The sequence below is a fragment of the Gallus gallus genome, chromosome Z (assembly GCF_016699485.2).
Source record: "Gallus gallus isolate bGalGal1 chromosome Z, bGalGal1.mat.broiler.GRCg7b, whole genome shotgun sequence".
In the NCBI taxonomy this organism is placed as follows: Eukaryota; Metazoa; Chordata; class Aves; order Galliformes; family Phasianidae; genus Gallus; species Gallus gallus.
The window spans coordinates 12,253,789-12,269,278 of record NC_052572.1 but is presented as its reverse complement, the minus strand read 5'-3'; the positions used below and the strand labels follow the sequence as shown (position 1 = coordinate 12,269,278).

The 15,490-nt window shown below is 41.9% G+C and overlaps 1 long non-coding RNA gene across 1 annotated transcript; it reads left to right on the top strand.

Annotated features, from left to right (window-relative positions):
• Positions 1-2,030: 2,030 nt before the first annotated feature.
• LOC121108608 lies at positions 2,031-15,410 on the top strand. The gene is made up of 3 exons (XR_005843253.1): positions 2,031-3,469; positions 6,174-6,374; positions 7,044-15,410. It is a non-coding gene; the product is annotated as an uncharacterized LOC121108608 (long non-coding RNA).
• The last annotated feature ends 80 nt before the right edge of the window (positions 15,411-15,490 follow it).

Below are 15,490 nucleotides of genomic sequence, written 5' to 3'. Positions count from 1 at the left end.
CATGCTGTGATATCTTCTGATGTAACGTTGAAATACATAAAGGGTTTGGAGTCACTTCTACTAGTAAAAAATGCCATCTTTTAGTCCTATGTTGGTCCACAAGTAGGTTGTGTTCATCCGTGATCAGCCAGTTAAGGGATGCTAACTGGAGCATGTGTATTTATACTTTCTGGAGCAAGATGAAATAAAACAGAAGAAAGCTACTGCTGTCTGATGGCACACCATGACAGAACAATCCTGCTGAACACAAAGCCTTCACATCATCACTGTGCATGTCTAAAGAAAGGCAACAAAGCTTTGAAGTCTAATCAGGAGCAGCTGAGGGAACTGGGTTTGTTCAGTCTTGAGAAGAGGAGACTCAGAGAAGTCCTTATCACCCTCTAAAACTACCTGAAGGAAGGCTGTAATGAAGTGGGGGCTGGCCTCTTCTCCCAGGTGATAAGACAAGAGGGGATGGCCTCAAGTTGCACTGAGGGAGGTTTAAGTTAGATGTTAGGAAAAGCTTATTCTGAGAAAGAGTGGTGATGCATTGGCAGAGGCTGCACAGGGAGGTGATGGAGTCACTGTCCCTGGAGCTGTTCCAAGAACATGGAGATGTGGCACCGAGGGACATGGTTAGTGGGCACAGTGGGGATGGGCTGGTGGTTGGACTAGATGATCTTAGAAGTTTTTCCAGCCTTAATGATTCTATGATTCTATGAATGTAATTTGAAAGCACAGTCTTAATACGGTGTTGTTGCACAGCTTTCATCTCATTATCATGCACTTTCTAAATGTAGGATAAATGTGTGACCATTTCCCAAAAGCATTGCTTGCTCCAGGCTCCCCACACTGCCCAAATCAAGCTGCCGAAATCACTCTGCAGTCAGAAAGGTACTTGGGGCCAGGCTGCAGTATCACTACTTCCATACAACTAAAGGAAACCATCTTTTTCAGAACTTGAGAGAGCAATAATTGCACATTTCCTGACCCCAGCAGGGGCCTGGCAGTGAGCAGCCCATTTCAGCTGCTGACACCACACACATCAGCTCTGCGGACTTGCCAGCTCCCTCTGCAAGATGGCTGTAAAGTGTACACATAATATCTGGCAATAATAATACAGGGAAAATGAAAAATGCCTCTCATTCATTGCAAACAAATGGGTACAGTGCAATCTCAGGCAAGCTTTCCTGAAGCAAGCAGCCTTCTGGATTAAAAAAGAAATGGGTAAAAAGCGAGTAGAAAGAGAGTGTGGGGGCCCGGAGGCCTTGACAGGAAATGCATGGGAACTGTTACTTCAAAGAGGAGAGAAGGTGTCCAGGAAAAGAGCAAGTTCCCAAGCTTTTGCCTTTTGTTGAAAGGAGCAAAGCTGTGCCCATGATCAGCACAGACCTCACAGGGAAGCAGCAAGGCCCAGCATGGGGCCCAAGTTACCCACAGTGTTCGTTTCTGACATTTAAAGGCCTGGGGGTCCTGATGGATGACAAACTTAACATGAGCCAGCAGTGTGCTCTCGCAGCTCAGAAAGAAAATGGTATCCTGAGCTCCATCATGAGAGGGGTGGCCAGCAGGGACAGAGAGGTGATTGTCCCTCTCTACTCTGCTCTTGTGAGGCCCCATCTGGAGTACTGTGTCCAGGTATGGAGCCTCCAGTACAAGAAAGACAGAGCGCTGTTGGAGAGGGTCCAGAGAAGGACCACATTGATGATCAGGGGGCTGGAGCACCTCCCCTACGAGGACAGGCTGAGGGAGCTGGGCTTATTCAGCCTGGAGAATAGAAGGCTGCAGGGTAACCTCATTGCAGCATTTCAGTACCTGCAGGGAGCCTATAAACAGGAAGGGAGTAAACTCTTTGAAAGGGTAGATAACAGCAGGACAAGGGGGAATGGATTTAAGTTGAAAGAGGGAAGATTTAGGTTGGATGTTAGGGGGAAGTTCTTTACCAGGAGAGTGGTGAGGTGCTGGAACGGGCTGCCCAGAGAGGCTGTGGATGCCCCATCCCTGGAGGTGTTCAAGGCCAGGTTGGATGGGGCCCTGGGCTACCTGGTCTAGTAAATGGGGAGGTTGGTGGCCCTGCCCTGCAGGGGGGTTGGAGATTCATGATCCTTGAGGTCCCTTCCAACCCAGGCCATTCTGTGATTCTGTGATTCTGTGATTCTGTGTGGTGATGCTGCGGGGCTGGAAGCCTTCTGAGAATCAACCAGGCTTTCGTTGCTTCTGCTCCAGGCTTTCTCCTTTCAGAAGCTTTGTCCATCAGGGCCTGTGATAGCAGGCCTCGAGGCCATCGGCATGAAGTGGTGTTGTTCAGCCTGAAGCAGTACCTGCTGTGGATGTGCTGGCAGGGCCCAGAGTTCACCTGAGCAGTGATGTCCCAGTTCTGGGTACTGGAGTCCTCACCACAAGCAGCAGCCAATGGCTCTGAGCTGCATGGCTGCACTCAGCCTGAAAAACCCAACCTGTGTGTGTGCATCCAGGCTCCTCCCTCATGTTCTCCTCTGTCCTTCCAGTACAAAACTGGCAGCTGCTCAAGGAACAGGTTCAGCAAACCAGGTGGAGAAATGTATGGCATTTATATCATCGCTAAGAGTGAAGAAGATAGACAGAGCATATCATGTAAGTGAGCAAATAAACAACTTACGACAAGTATGATTGGATCTTCAATATGGGCTGTGTCTGTGTTGAAAGCTAAGGAACACTATTATGTGTGGATAATAATTTAGTTCCCCTTTAAGCTTGGGCATACATGTATTTGTTTACACAATTCAAGAAATTTCATGACTTGTCTTGACTATAGGACCTCAGTGCAAATGTAACATATGTCAGAATGCTAAAATCAATAGCTGATCTGATCTCCAAACCAACAGATCCATTCTAGCATCCCCATTGTCTATACTCTAAGGGCAATAGGGCACTTTCCTGAAACTTTGCATGGAACAACAGTTGGTGGCAGTGTCACCTGGGCCTAGCCTGGGCAGGATACCTTTGGCTGGCAGCTGTTTTTCTTTCCCTTGTAAAAGCTCTGTTGTGTTTACTTCACTAAAGTTTAACTTGGCTATGATTTCATGGCTACTGAATTCACACTGCCCCCGGCCAACCCATAGAATAGCTAATGACTCAATAAAGATGAGTGACATCATTAACCCAATACAGTAACTATTCAGATACACACCGTGGTCTCCTTACATAACCACCTAATTTTAGCTGATGAGTGAACAACATACAGTACCACAGTGTATTATGAGCTCTGAATAACTGTCAAATATCCAGATGCTTTTTTCAAGGTTATTTTATTTTCCTGGTTTAAAACTGTTTCCTTACGCAAATCTCAAGGTGTCATTTTTCCTCCACCAAATCCTCTTTTTGAAACATGTTGAAGGCTTCTGCCACCCCTGATCATCTTGACACATCATTAGCTGGCCATCAGAGCTGTAACAGTGCTCACAGCTCTCATGTACGGACACAGGGCCTTGGGTTCTTTTAATAGCTTCAAGTAAGTCCTAAGAAACCAGTAAGGTGATAAAAGCCATAATTCAAGCTCCAAGCATTCTTATGCTCAAGTAAAGGCACCTGGTTTGTTAAAAGAGCCTCATCTTATAGTTTGAGAAAATATCAACATGTACACTTTTTAAGCAGAAGTATTTGGGGGCAAGGGCTTCTTTTGATACGCACTTCAGCAAAGCATTGAAGGCCGTTCCCAGCCACGCAAACACAGGCACATTCAGTGACATTTGTAGATGTAAATTCCAGATCAAAGACAAATATATGGCTTAAAAGTGCTAGCTGTAGCATTGCAATGTCCCTGAGATGGATTCTCCACTTTTGAGAAAGAAGGAAAAGAGCAGGGCTCCTGTTCTGGGCATCCCATGTGCAATGTGCAGGCAGGCTCCAGGCAGGTGCCCCATGCACCCCATGTGCTCAGCACTGCAATCCCACACAAAGCCAGCCTCACGATCCCACAGCCTAGACTTTCTCAAGCCTTGTGTCTGGTATCTTTACATACGCATGCTCTGGCAGTGAGAAGCCTATCTTTAAATACATGGTTATATCTATGGTGTCTTTCACCTAAATCATTTAAAGCACTGAATCTCTGTGTATTACTCAAAAGTCCCTGTGCCTGCAGGAATATATTGAATAGAGTTTGGTGGATTTATTTGCAATTACAGAAAAGATCCGACACTATCTGCAAGGCTTGAACCTAGGCACTTTATTAAGGAGGATACAGGAGTTGAAAACCCAGCTCCTCTTTTGTGATCCCCATCCCTGATAATCCCCATCCCCACGCTGGATATTTGGCTTACCCTCCCTGCACACCCTCCTTCATCACTGCACAGCCGGGAGAGCTAGCAAGTAGTCCCAGTCCCTCGTGTAGTCAACAAGCTCACCTCAGAGATATGCTCACATTATGCTGACACAGATTCACTTCTTCCACTTTGCAGTGCTTCAGCCTTGCAGACAGAACCCTGGCCCAGCTTCCTGCCTGCTTAAAACAAAACTAGAGTCTTTGTGACAATTTCTGGAAAGAAGAACACACTAAAGCCTGAGGCGACATCCTCCGCTGGCCAAAGTCAGTGCAGTTCCTTACTGCTCATTTCCATTAGCAGAGGTGCTGGCTCCTGAGCTCCGTCTGGCTCTGTGCTGCTGGCACACTTCTGGTCATGTTGTTGGCAGGAGTTACACAGAACACGTGGCGCTGGAGCTGAATGTGTGCAGCTTGCAGTGTGCAGCTTCCCCCCAGAAACATCCTCCTTATTCCTAATGGCACTGTGGTAATGAACAATGAGATTACTTCACATGGTAAAAACTGACTGTAAAACTCCCTTAACATACAGATTAAAAACGAAACCAAAGCCCAGCTGTCCAGGAATGCTGAGCGACGCAGCGAGAATGCTGATTGTGCCTGGGGATAGGAGGCAGCCCAGGGGAGCTGTTGCCCTCCCAGGCATGTACCAAACGGCACAAGGGAAACAGCAAGGCATTGCTGTAGCAAAGCAATAGCAACAGGGACCCTGCAGGATTGCCACCCCCGCATTCATTCTTGAAGGCAGAGGGCCCTGCATTTTGTACTCCAAGATTTTAATTTAAAAGGACTATCTGTTCAGTAATGAGCAGTACCAACAGTGAGCTGGGGTGGCAGGGAGCCAGGTCCCTAGGGCTGTTCTCCTGCTGCATGCAGATCCAAGCACCAGGACAGAGCAGTGCTGAGATGCCACTGGACAAGCACAAGGTGCCTTAGAGAGCGCGCAGCTCAGGATGCACCTCCAGGGAGCAATTTCACCTGGAGCTGCAGCTCAGTGTGCCCACCCTCTGCGGTGTGCAGACTGCTGTGACAAGCAAACAGCTGACAATGCAGTTACACAGCTCTGCAGCTCTAACACAAAACCACAGAAGTTGGTTTACAACCACGAGATAGGAGTATTTCCTTCATTCAGAAAGTTGTGTTAACAGACTTCCCAGCTGCACGGCTCAGTAAGGACACCAAAGGGATGCTGAAATAGCTGAACTGTATTCATGATCTGCCACTAATCTGACTTTGATTAACTCTCTCCATCTTGTATTTCTGTTTCTTCAATCCCATAGCAGTAGATGTTTTTCCCATTTAGACTCTCAGAGCAGATACCATCTCTGTTCTGAGAAGATCCTAAAGAGAATTATAAAAGAACCTAAACACTCCGGACATGGACAAGATTCTTGTAGAACAGCAAAGAGGAAAGGCAGGAAGCAGTGAAGGGATACTTCGTAGGATTTGATTGGATTACCTCTATTTCTTCCACAGAAAAAAACATTTAACAACTTACAAAACCATTTAATGCTCAGTTGTAGACTAGAGGAGGGCAGCATACAGGACAGGAGAAACAGACAGAATATGTACCTCTTTGATACTTATCTCACTTCCAGACATAAAGCTTTCCTTTTTCTTTTCTTAAGTGTAAACATGAAGTTAAAAGCTAGTAAAAAATTAACAAAAGAATCCTACAAATGGACATTTTATAGGGTCTCGAGCAAAAAGGTTGTCACCTTGTGAAGAGCAAAATCTCTCCCTACATTTGGGAATGCAACAGCTATCATAATCACTGAAAACCTTCTGCAATCTTCCTTGTATTACAGGATGATTTTATGTTCAGAAGTATTATGGATGTTTAGAAAGCACTATGGAAACTTTGAAAGTTTATTCATTAATTCCTTCATGACTACAGACTGCGATACACAGGCATCTCAAATGGACACTCAACTTCACCCATCAAGAGCACGGGGAGCCCATCCACCAGCCCCACTGCTCAAGGGAAGACTTCCCCAAAACAGCTACTGCAACGGGGCCCTGCAAGCCTGAACTTCAGAGCTGAGGATAACTACAAATCGGCGCCTCAGGCTCCCAGTTCACCGGTTTCACCAAGGAGGTACTTTTCAGTGCTATATCAGGATATCAGTCAGGCTCTCTCTTCTTTGTTTTTGTTTCTTTTTTCCTTTGTTTTCATGTTGTAACTCTGTGGGGAGCTCCAGTGCCTTGTTCCATCCTGCAGAGGGTTACCATCAATGTTCTGTAACTCAGCTGGGGTGATGGAGAGTCACATCTCTCAGATTAAAATACTTACCAGAGGTTCTTCCACTTTTACCCTTTTCAGCTCTCACTCTCATTAGCTACACCCAGATCTTGTTCCTCTTGGGCTCTAAATTTCACCTAAGGTACCGACCCATAATTATGGTAGATATTTCCCACAGTAACTGCTCATCCTCACATTTAAGGCACTGAGCTGCTTGAGATATGCAGCATGTTACTCCCAAATAAAATTCGAAGATCAAGTCAATAAGAGAAGCAATATATATGTAAGCATACATGCGTATGCAAATATTTGTCACAAAAAAGACAAAGCAGATCTGTTGTTTTAGTGTGTGACCTTTCAATCTGCAAGACATAGTTTGAACTATTGGATTTTCTATTCTTCCCATTTCCCTCCTTTCCCTTTCCCTCCCCTTTCTCTCTTTCCCTTTCCCTTTTCCTTTTCCTTCCCTTCCCCTCTTTTCTCCTTTTTTCTCCCATTTTCTCCTCCTTTCCTTTCTTTTCCCAGTATAACACAGGAGAATGTCAGAATAACTTTGAGGCAAGCCTTTGCATTCAAGGACACAGCAGACACTGTGTTGATGCAGCAGGCAGAACTTCCCATGCAATGGAGCTGTGCTGGTGCTGCCTGGGCACCAACTCCAACAAGCACCAGGGATCCAGGGGCTAAGCAAAGCTGGTTTGGCAAATCAATGAATGAGGAAGAACTTTCCACCTTATCACACAAAGACTTATCATAAAGGTCTGGAAAGCCCAGTATCAGAATTATTTTTTCATTACCATATATTTCCTCGAAACTTCTATGTAGCAGCTTACATTAAAAAAAAAAAAAAAAAAAAAAAAAAAAAAAAGGCAAAATGTTGAAAGGTGTTTTCACACAGGGAAAAGCTTCCAGTACAAAAATTTCCTAACTAGAGGAAGGAAGAAAAAGACGAAAAGTCTCTCATCTTCCTGAAACTTCCCTTGAAAGCAACAGAATTTTAAGGATGGAAAGTGCAGCAATCATGAGTACGGAGGGTACGTGGCTCTTTTTAGACAGAGCTGTCTTTCTGGGAGTAAAGCTAAGTTTGCAGGACTGTAAGCAGAAAGCAGCTCTTTAACTTGCAGTACACATGCTGAGTATGCAGCCTGATAGTGATAGGCCAAGGAGGAATGGCTTTAAAACAAAAGAGGGAAGATTTAAGTTAGATATTAGGAGGAAATTCTTGTCTGAGAGGGCAGTGAGGCGCTGGCACTGCTGCCCAGAGAGCTGTGGTGCCCCATCTCTGGAGGTACTCAAGGCCGGGTTGGATGGGGCCCTGGGCAGCCCGGGCTGGTGGGGGCAACCAACCAACGGCACAGGGACGGAACTGGATGGGCTTTAAGGTCCCTTCTAACACAAGTCTTTCTAGGATTCTATGATCAACACCTGGTTCTTACAAAAGGAGACTCCTTTGTGCTGTTTACCAGGCAGATTTTCAGATGAGAACCATCCCAATCACTTTTGTCCTCATTAGTCTCTGCTACGCACAGCGTGCAACAGTCCCAGCCTGGGTGTCACTCAAGCTCCTCACTTAGGAGCAACCCTTTAGGCATAAGCTTCACATTAATTTTTTTGCTGCCATATCAGAGGAAATACAGAAACGCCAATTGCCTTCTACCAGCTCTGGTATAACTGAGAGCCCTCCTACTACATAGGAAAAAATAATCTGTGTTTTGAATTACTATGTTTTACAGATGTATTATCTTGCATTTGTCAGGGTGACTCCTTTCGTTATTTCCTGCCTCTCCTTTTTCAGCGGTGTTTGCAGTATTCATCCACATCATCTGCTAATTTCATTAGCATAACTGTTTAATGATCTCGAAGGGGTTAGTTTAAAATATTAAATAAAACCGGATGTAAACTCCTCATTCCTGCAGCATCCCACCAACCCCCTCCCACTCATCTCTGTACCCTACCATTCATCGAGACCTGTTTCTCAGGCTTCTGCAAGTCTTCTGTGAGATTTCACACTGTGTTTGCATGACATGTCATTATCCCCACAAACTGCTGAATCATTGGTACTTAGTCACTTAGTCTGTGGTTGCCACTGGTTTTCCACTGATTGCTACACTGTGCCTTTGAGGACTGAATTAGATTTCTCTGTATCTTGACAACAATGACAGTTTTGACCCAGTTGAGTGCTGAATTAAGCAATGGAGGCAAGGCTATAGACACTTTCTTGTTACAAATTTGCTGGAGGATACACCAAAGTCAATAAATTACAGCAGCACATATTATGCTAGTGAGCTGGAAACTTCGTATTTTCCCTAAAATGTTTTCACAATAAATTTATATTTTTATTAGTCAACAACTCAATGACTTCATTAGAATACCTATAAAGACGCATTGCATTATTATATGAATAACCAAGGTGGAAAAAGCTGTAACAGCTTAGAGTCATCATTGATAACATTGCTTGAGGACGCTATTTCGAAGATGCTGACCTCTTTATTTAGAAGATTCCTGATGTTAGCCTCTGCTTAGTCAGGTAATTTCAGTTGAAGGGCCAGTTGCAAGCTACACACAAATTTCATCACAGAGCAGCAACCTTGCTGATGCCTCAAGTCGTAGTGTTAGAATACCAGAAGTTTGTTTTTTAGCTTTTATTAGAATCATATGTGAACTCCCAATCTTTATGCCTACTGTGGGAGCCCTTTTCTTGCATAAACACTGTGAACTTTGATTGCACTGCATTAGAGATGCCACCAAGTAACAAAGGAAGCAAACTAAACAGAAAAATATACACCCAGGCAGCAGAAAAAGGCTGTACTAATGCCTACAGTTTTATGTGGGCCAAGGAAGGATGCCAATAATATAGAGCCAGAAAAGTAGAGAGTATTATTACAGGAAAAAAATCTCCATAGCAGTACAATTAAAATTGTCTTAGGCACAGTTCCTAGTAGGTGTCCCTCTCACTCATCTGCTGTCCCTTTTATGATGCACAAGATGATAGCTACAGTCTGAGGGGCAGTGGAGGAAATATCATGTTGCAGGAAGCTGTAAGAACCCCTAGCTCTTTTCCAGGAGATCAGTGTATCACTGACGACAGTTGCTGCCTCACTCTACAGTATACATAGGATTATTTTTTACATTTTGCAAGACACACTAATCTTTTTCTTTTCGTTTGTTTCTCTACAGTTCTATGTTACTGCCAGATATACTTCATATGGCCTGTTTTGTATGTTAGACACTTGATTTCTTTCCCTTTGTTATGCTTAAAACCAGCACACCCCACTCCCAAGTTAGGTTCCTCTGTATGACCAACAACTGACTACTGGTGGGTGTAGCCATATGTCCACACAGCCTCTGCCATCACCCCATGTCTGCACTTTGCTATGTTGCATAGTAATTCCTGCATCTATAGCTCATTCAGCACAGAATAACCATTTGTGATCACTATCTACCAGTTACAAAGCTACAAATTTCTGAATGTCATCTCCAAGCAATTGGAAGAGAAGAAGTTTATCAGAAGTAGTTAACATGGATTCACTAAGGAGAAATCATGCTCGACCAAGCTGGTAACCTTCTATGGTATCATCACCAGCTGGCTTAGATGTGGGGAGAACAGTGGATGTTGTGTACCTTGACTTCAGTAAGGCATTTGACAATGTCTCCCACAACATCTTTGTAATGAAGCTTAGAAATTGTGGGATAGATGAATGGGTGGAGAGATGGACTGAGAACTGGCTGACCTTCAAGCTAAGCGTTATGTACTCACCTACATTCTTAAGCCACAGTATTTGACTCTAGAGGGAATGTAAAGTCAGCCACAATGTAATTCCTGTGATCTTGACAAGCATTAGTATTGGGCTGGAAAAATAAGACAAAAATGATTATTTTTAAGTAAAAATTTCTGGAGGCTAATGGTAGAACCGATGGTGAAGAGGAAAGCCATACAAGAAACACTGCTGCTTCAATTATGCTTGAAACTTGATCATATTTAGGGAACTCAGTGCGTGGGCAACGCAATCACCACTGGCAAGGCATCAACAGATGTTATGGCAGTATCACAGCTTTCAGCAGTGTGAATTTTGTAATTCAGTCCTGGAGTGGTAAATCATCAGATGTATACTCATAGGTGTATGGTTAGCCCTACTACTAATTCATCATAAAAATAAGATCATATAGAAGATCTTATTTTTAATTACAGAAGGACAATTAAAGGAAGTGAGAATTCAAGATCAAAGCACCTAACTGGGACATGCTGGAAATATGTTCAGAATGTGGAGTACTGAAATGCTAGGCACAAGGATGTGCTGAGGTCTCCCACATCAAACACTGCTCATGTCAGAAGGATTCCGGCTGGACACAAAGGGACAAAGACAATAAAGAAATCCTTAAAGCAAAGACATGAGGGAAATTTCTAGGAAAGTCAGCTATTTTTCCAAACATTTCTGAGCAGATTTATTAGAAGCTTATGGACCCTTAGGAAAATTACTGAAGAAAAGCATTATTAAGAAAAACATTTCCTTCTCATACATATGGGAAACCTTATGGATCTGCCACTAACCAGCAATTTCAGTTCTTCAGCTGAATGAGGAGAGAACACATTAGTTATATTCCCCTGACAACTGGAAGCTGTAAAAAGCTGCAGGCACTTGGGGATCAAGAGAAAATTCAAAACAAACTTAACGATATGGAGATATATTCTGAGGAAATACAATTAAACTTTGTACAAAGGACGAAATGCAATACTTAAGAATCATATGTAGATGCTAGACTGGCTGGACAGCAACCCTGTAGAAGAGGTTCTAGAGTCTGGGGGAGGATTACGAACTGAACACAGATCAGTAATGCCAAGCTGCAGAGGAATATGTAATGAGACATGCAAACATTTTTCCTGTTTACTCAGCTGTTCTAATAAAGTAGCTGTATCTAAAATACTGAATATGTGGTGAGCAATACATTTCAAGAAGCATGTGGACAATCTGAACAAGGCAGAGAAAAGCAAGGAAATGGTATGTCAGAAAACATACATTGAAGGAAAGCTACAAAAGTAAGATAGTAGAAGATAGTAGAACTCAAATATAATTAAAAGGTGCTACAGAGGGGAAGATCATGCACTGAAAAATGAAGCACTGGAACAGGTTGCTTAGGGAGATCGTAGAATTTATATTTAAAAGAGCTGATGAGAATATTTAAAGAGCTGATCCAATAAACTTGCCAGAACTGGTCTTGGGTCAAAGATGGTCTACATAACTTCTCAAGGACCCATCTAGTTGAGTTTGTCCACTGCAGGTATGGAATATCTATTGCATCTATTATTCCATGACACATCAAGGGAAGGCCAACGCCCACCTACAGCATTACATCTTTGAAAAACTAAGAAGTCTTAAGTACTAGCTGTGACATACAATAGTCCTGCATAAATCCATATAATAAACACCATATTATACCTAAGGTTAAACAACAACAACAACAACAAAGATGCTGGCTATGCTTTCTGCATCAGTCTTCCTCTGAGTAATCTCTCAGAGTAAGATGAATATGCTGCCTGACTATCAGCCATTAGAAAATATAAAAGTGCCGAGCCCCTCAACTAATACATAGATTATGGAGATTCTAACAGGATGACCGTAGTATAGAACACTGTTGCCAAGTGTGAGACTGTCAGCATGCCCCAATACCTCTGTACATAGGATGGGAAGCTTTTACAACCAAAGTGTATTGCAACTAGAATGATTTGCTACAGACAGGGAAATATCTTGTATTTCAGACTGTCCAGACTCTATGAAGCAATTAGTTACTGCTGTCCTACAAGACAGAGAAAGCACATATTGTATATAAAATTATATTTAAAATTATATTTAAATTATCTAAAACCTTTCCAGATTTAAAAACTGAAGTAATAAGATGATTCCATGCTTCACTGCCAGGCAAGCTGGACATCTTTGCTGTACAACTCCCTAACACTTCATTTACATGTTTACATTTACATTCATGAATTGGTGCAACAGATGAGAAGAACTTGGGGATCAGCAACAGAGGACAGAGCCTCAAAAAGTTCTAGTCTGTTCATTTTTAATGACTCTAACTGTGTGACTTTCGGTAAGTTCTTATTGTTGAGAGGCAGGCCTGGAGAAGATACTTGGACATTTAACATGACCAAGAAACATGAGAGGGATTTTGCAATACTGTTGTGACCAACAGGCCACAATAAAGACATCAAATTTCAAATGATTCAGTATTAAATGGAGAGCTACAGATGTCTCAAGTTGGATACTCACAAAGTCATCAGAGGTCAAAGAAATGAATGGACAAAGATCCGGCCAAGAGGATGGCAATTCTCAATAATGCCACTCATTGCAAAACACTCCTCAGGGTTCAGCAGAGATCGAACTGATAGATTAAAGAGTTATGGTTCTTCTTCCCATAAGAAATACATTTCTACAGCCCAACAGAGAAAAGCAGGCATGACAAAAACCACCAAACTAGATATATAAACAAGAGCAAATAGCCAGAGATCTTTGTGCATAAATTCATAGTTCTCACTAACAATCACAAAACAAACAAACAAAACAAAACAAAACAAACAAACAAACAAAGAGAGAGAGAGAGAGAGAGAGAGAAGCAAGTATAATCTTCAGTAAATAATAGGTCATAGGAAGTACCTTTGCAGAGAAGAACTCAAGCAACAATAAAATAGTGGCAAACAGGGAGAGAAAGTGGTAGCACTCAACTACAGTCTTAGCAATCACCTGGTCTGTTGCAATAGTTGTTAAAAATAAGACATGTAAGCGATACGAGAGAGAGTGTAAGACCACTACAGCAACAGCAACAGTACAAACAGGGAATGTGAATCTGGGCTGCCCACTAGCTGGTGGGCTGCAATGATCCGGACAGAAAAATCCTTGCCCTATGGACAGGCGCGTAGTACTGAATGAGTCACTAGCATGAATGACAGAAGGGTAGGAAATGCTGTAAGGAAACATATAGAAGCTGCACAGAATATGAAGGGAGATATTTAGGCTTGGAGAAGACACCTCTGTAAGGACATCTCCTATGAAAGCAAGAAAAAAGGCAAAGAAACAAAGCCCTCGTTTCAGAAATGTTAAAACCAAAGTCTGTCTAGTCTCTGGCTACATTAACACACAATATGGACATAGAGGAGACCAAGATAACAACTTGGCAATGACTGAGACCTAAGTCTTGGGTAAAGTTTAAAAGAAAACTAGGTTCATAAAAATAAATAAGTAGTGTTTCATGTTCCACTTCACATGCAGAATTGCATCTTTCAGTACTAATATTTAATCATGTTACTATTTTCCCTTGGACAGTTCAAAAATGTTAGTCACAGCTTGTTATACCATGTATGGTCAAGTAGAGTGTTCCTATCTCCTTCCCCACCACATTATCACTGAACTGTTCAATATGAAAAACTGCTTTTAAAAATGCCTTAACATTTGTTTTGTTGGTGAACATGCTGCAGAGGTTCCATATAAGGACTACGGGAAATAAACCAAGCCAGGAATTAAAGTACAAGAGTAAGTAGAATAAGTTAGTTCTAAAATTTTTAAATACACTTCTAAACAAACATCGTTTAAAATTTGAGGCTGCTAAAACAGTCACTCAAGACAATTGGGAAATTAATCACTGTAAGTAACAACAAACTCTTAAAAAATTCTTACAGGACTTCTGCAAGGCTCATTTGCACGACTCATTCTAAGAATTAGGAAACAAGATATAGCTGATCTGAATAAATAACATAAAAGGAGAAGCTCCCCTCAAGCTTGGAGAGTTGTTACAGCATTTTTCCTCACCCACCTCTCCCTCCAGCTTTGCTCCTTACTAAGCCACACTGCCTCAGTAAACAACTTCTAACAAGATAAATGCTAACTGTTAGTACTCATCCTAAAACCATGGGCATACTTTTACAAACATTTACAAATCTTATTCAACATTTCATTTTAAAAAAAATAGGATAATATTTTACCTTCTAGTACATTATATGTATGAAAAAAAAGAATTAAAATATCCTCAAATGAAACCATGTTGTTTAATTGCTGAGGGGAACACTGCACAGGAAGGCCTTTAGCAGCTCTAACAACAGCTGCTCTTCATCTGGCACTTCTTTTTCCTCCTCCGTTTAATGCTTACCTAGGTATTAAGCCCATCATTCTGCATATCACAACTGTAGCTGTAAACTAAGCACTTATTTGCTATTCTAGATAAATATGAACTAAAACATTTTTTTACAAGGGACAAAGACAAGTTGTGGATTATTTAATGTGGCTGCACTATTATCAAAACACCACACCAAGTGAAAGCAGTGAAAATATTTCCTTTTGGGAATGTTACACCAATGCTCGTGATACTCTTTGAGGTTAAGCTTACTTATCTCTAATGTATAAAAATAATACAAGAAAAAGATAAGCTTGAAAAAGAAAATCATACAATGAAATTGTGATGCAGAACAATGCTTTTTTAAAAGCTATCTAAGCTCTGCCGACAATATCGGGACCACATGTTCTGAGTTAGGAAGGTGATGAAGTGCTTGCTAAATATAGCCTTAAATTATGCTTTCAGAATCTATTCATAATCAAGAAAGCTTGATTTTGTATGATGTCTACTGCTCTGTGCTCTTAGTAGAAATGCAGAGTACTTGTTATTTTCCATGCTATTGTAATCACAGTACTTACTGTATTGTATATTACTGCATAAACGTCTAAAACTAACCCAGGTTCTCTAAAGCACATTAGTTTTAAATGTCCTTCACTTTAAGACATTCATCAGTTCTATGTTAACATTGAACACACACTTAAAAAACTCCAACACTTTATAAAGGATAGTATCAGTTTTCAGAGAGTGTGAGCTAAAGTATACATAATTCAGGCATACAACAATATCTACTTCTCTATCTATATACACTGATATACACAGAGCTCGCAATAAAAACACAGCTCAGGTCTGTCCTGTACTAATCAATACAAACT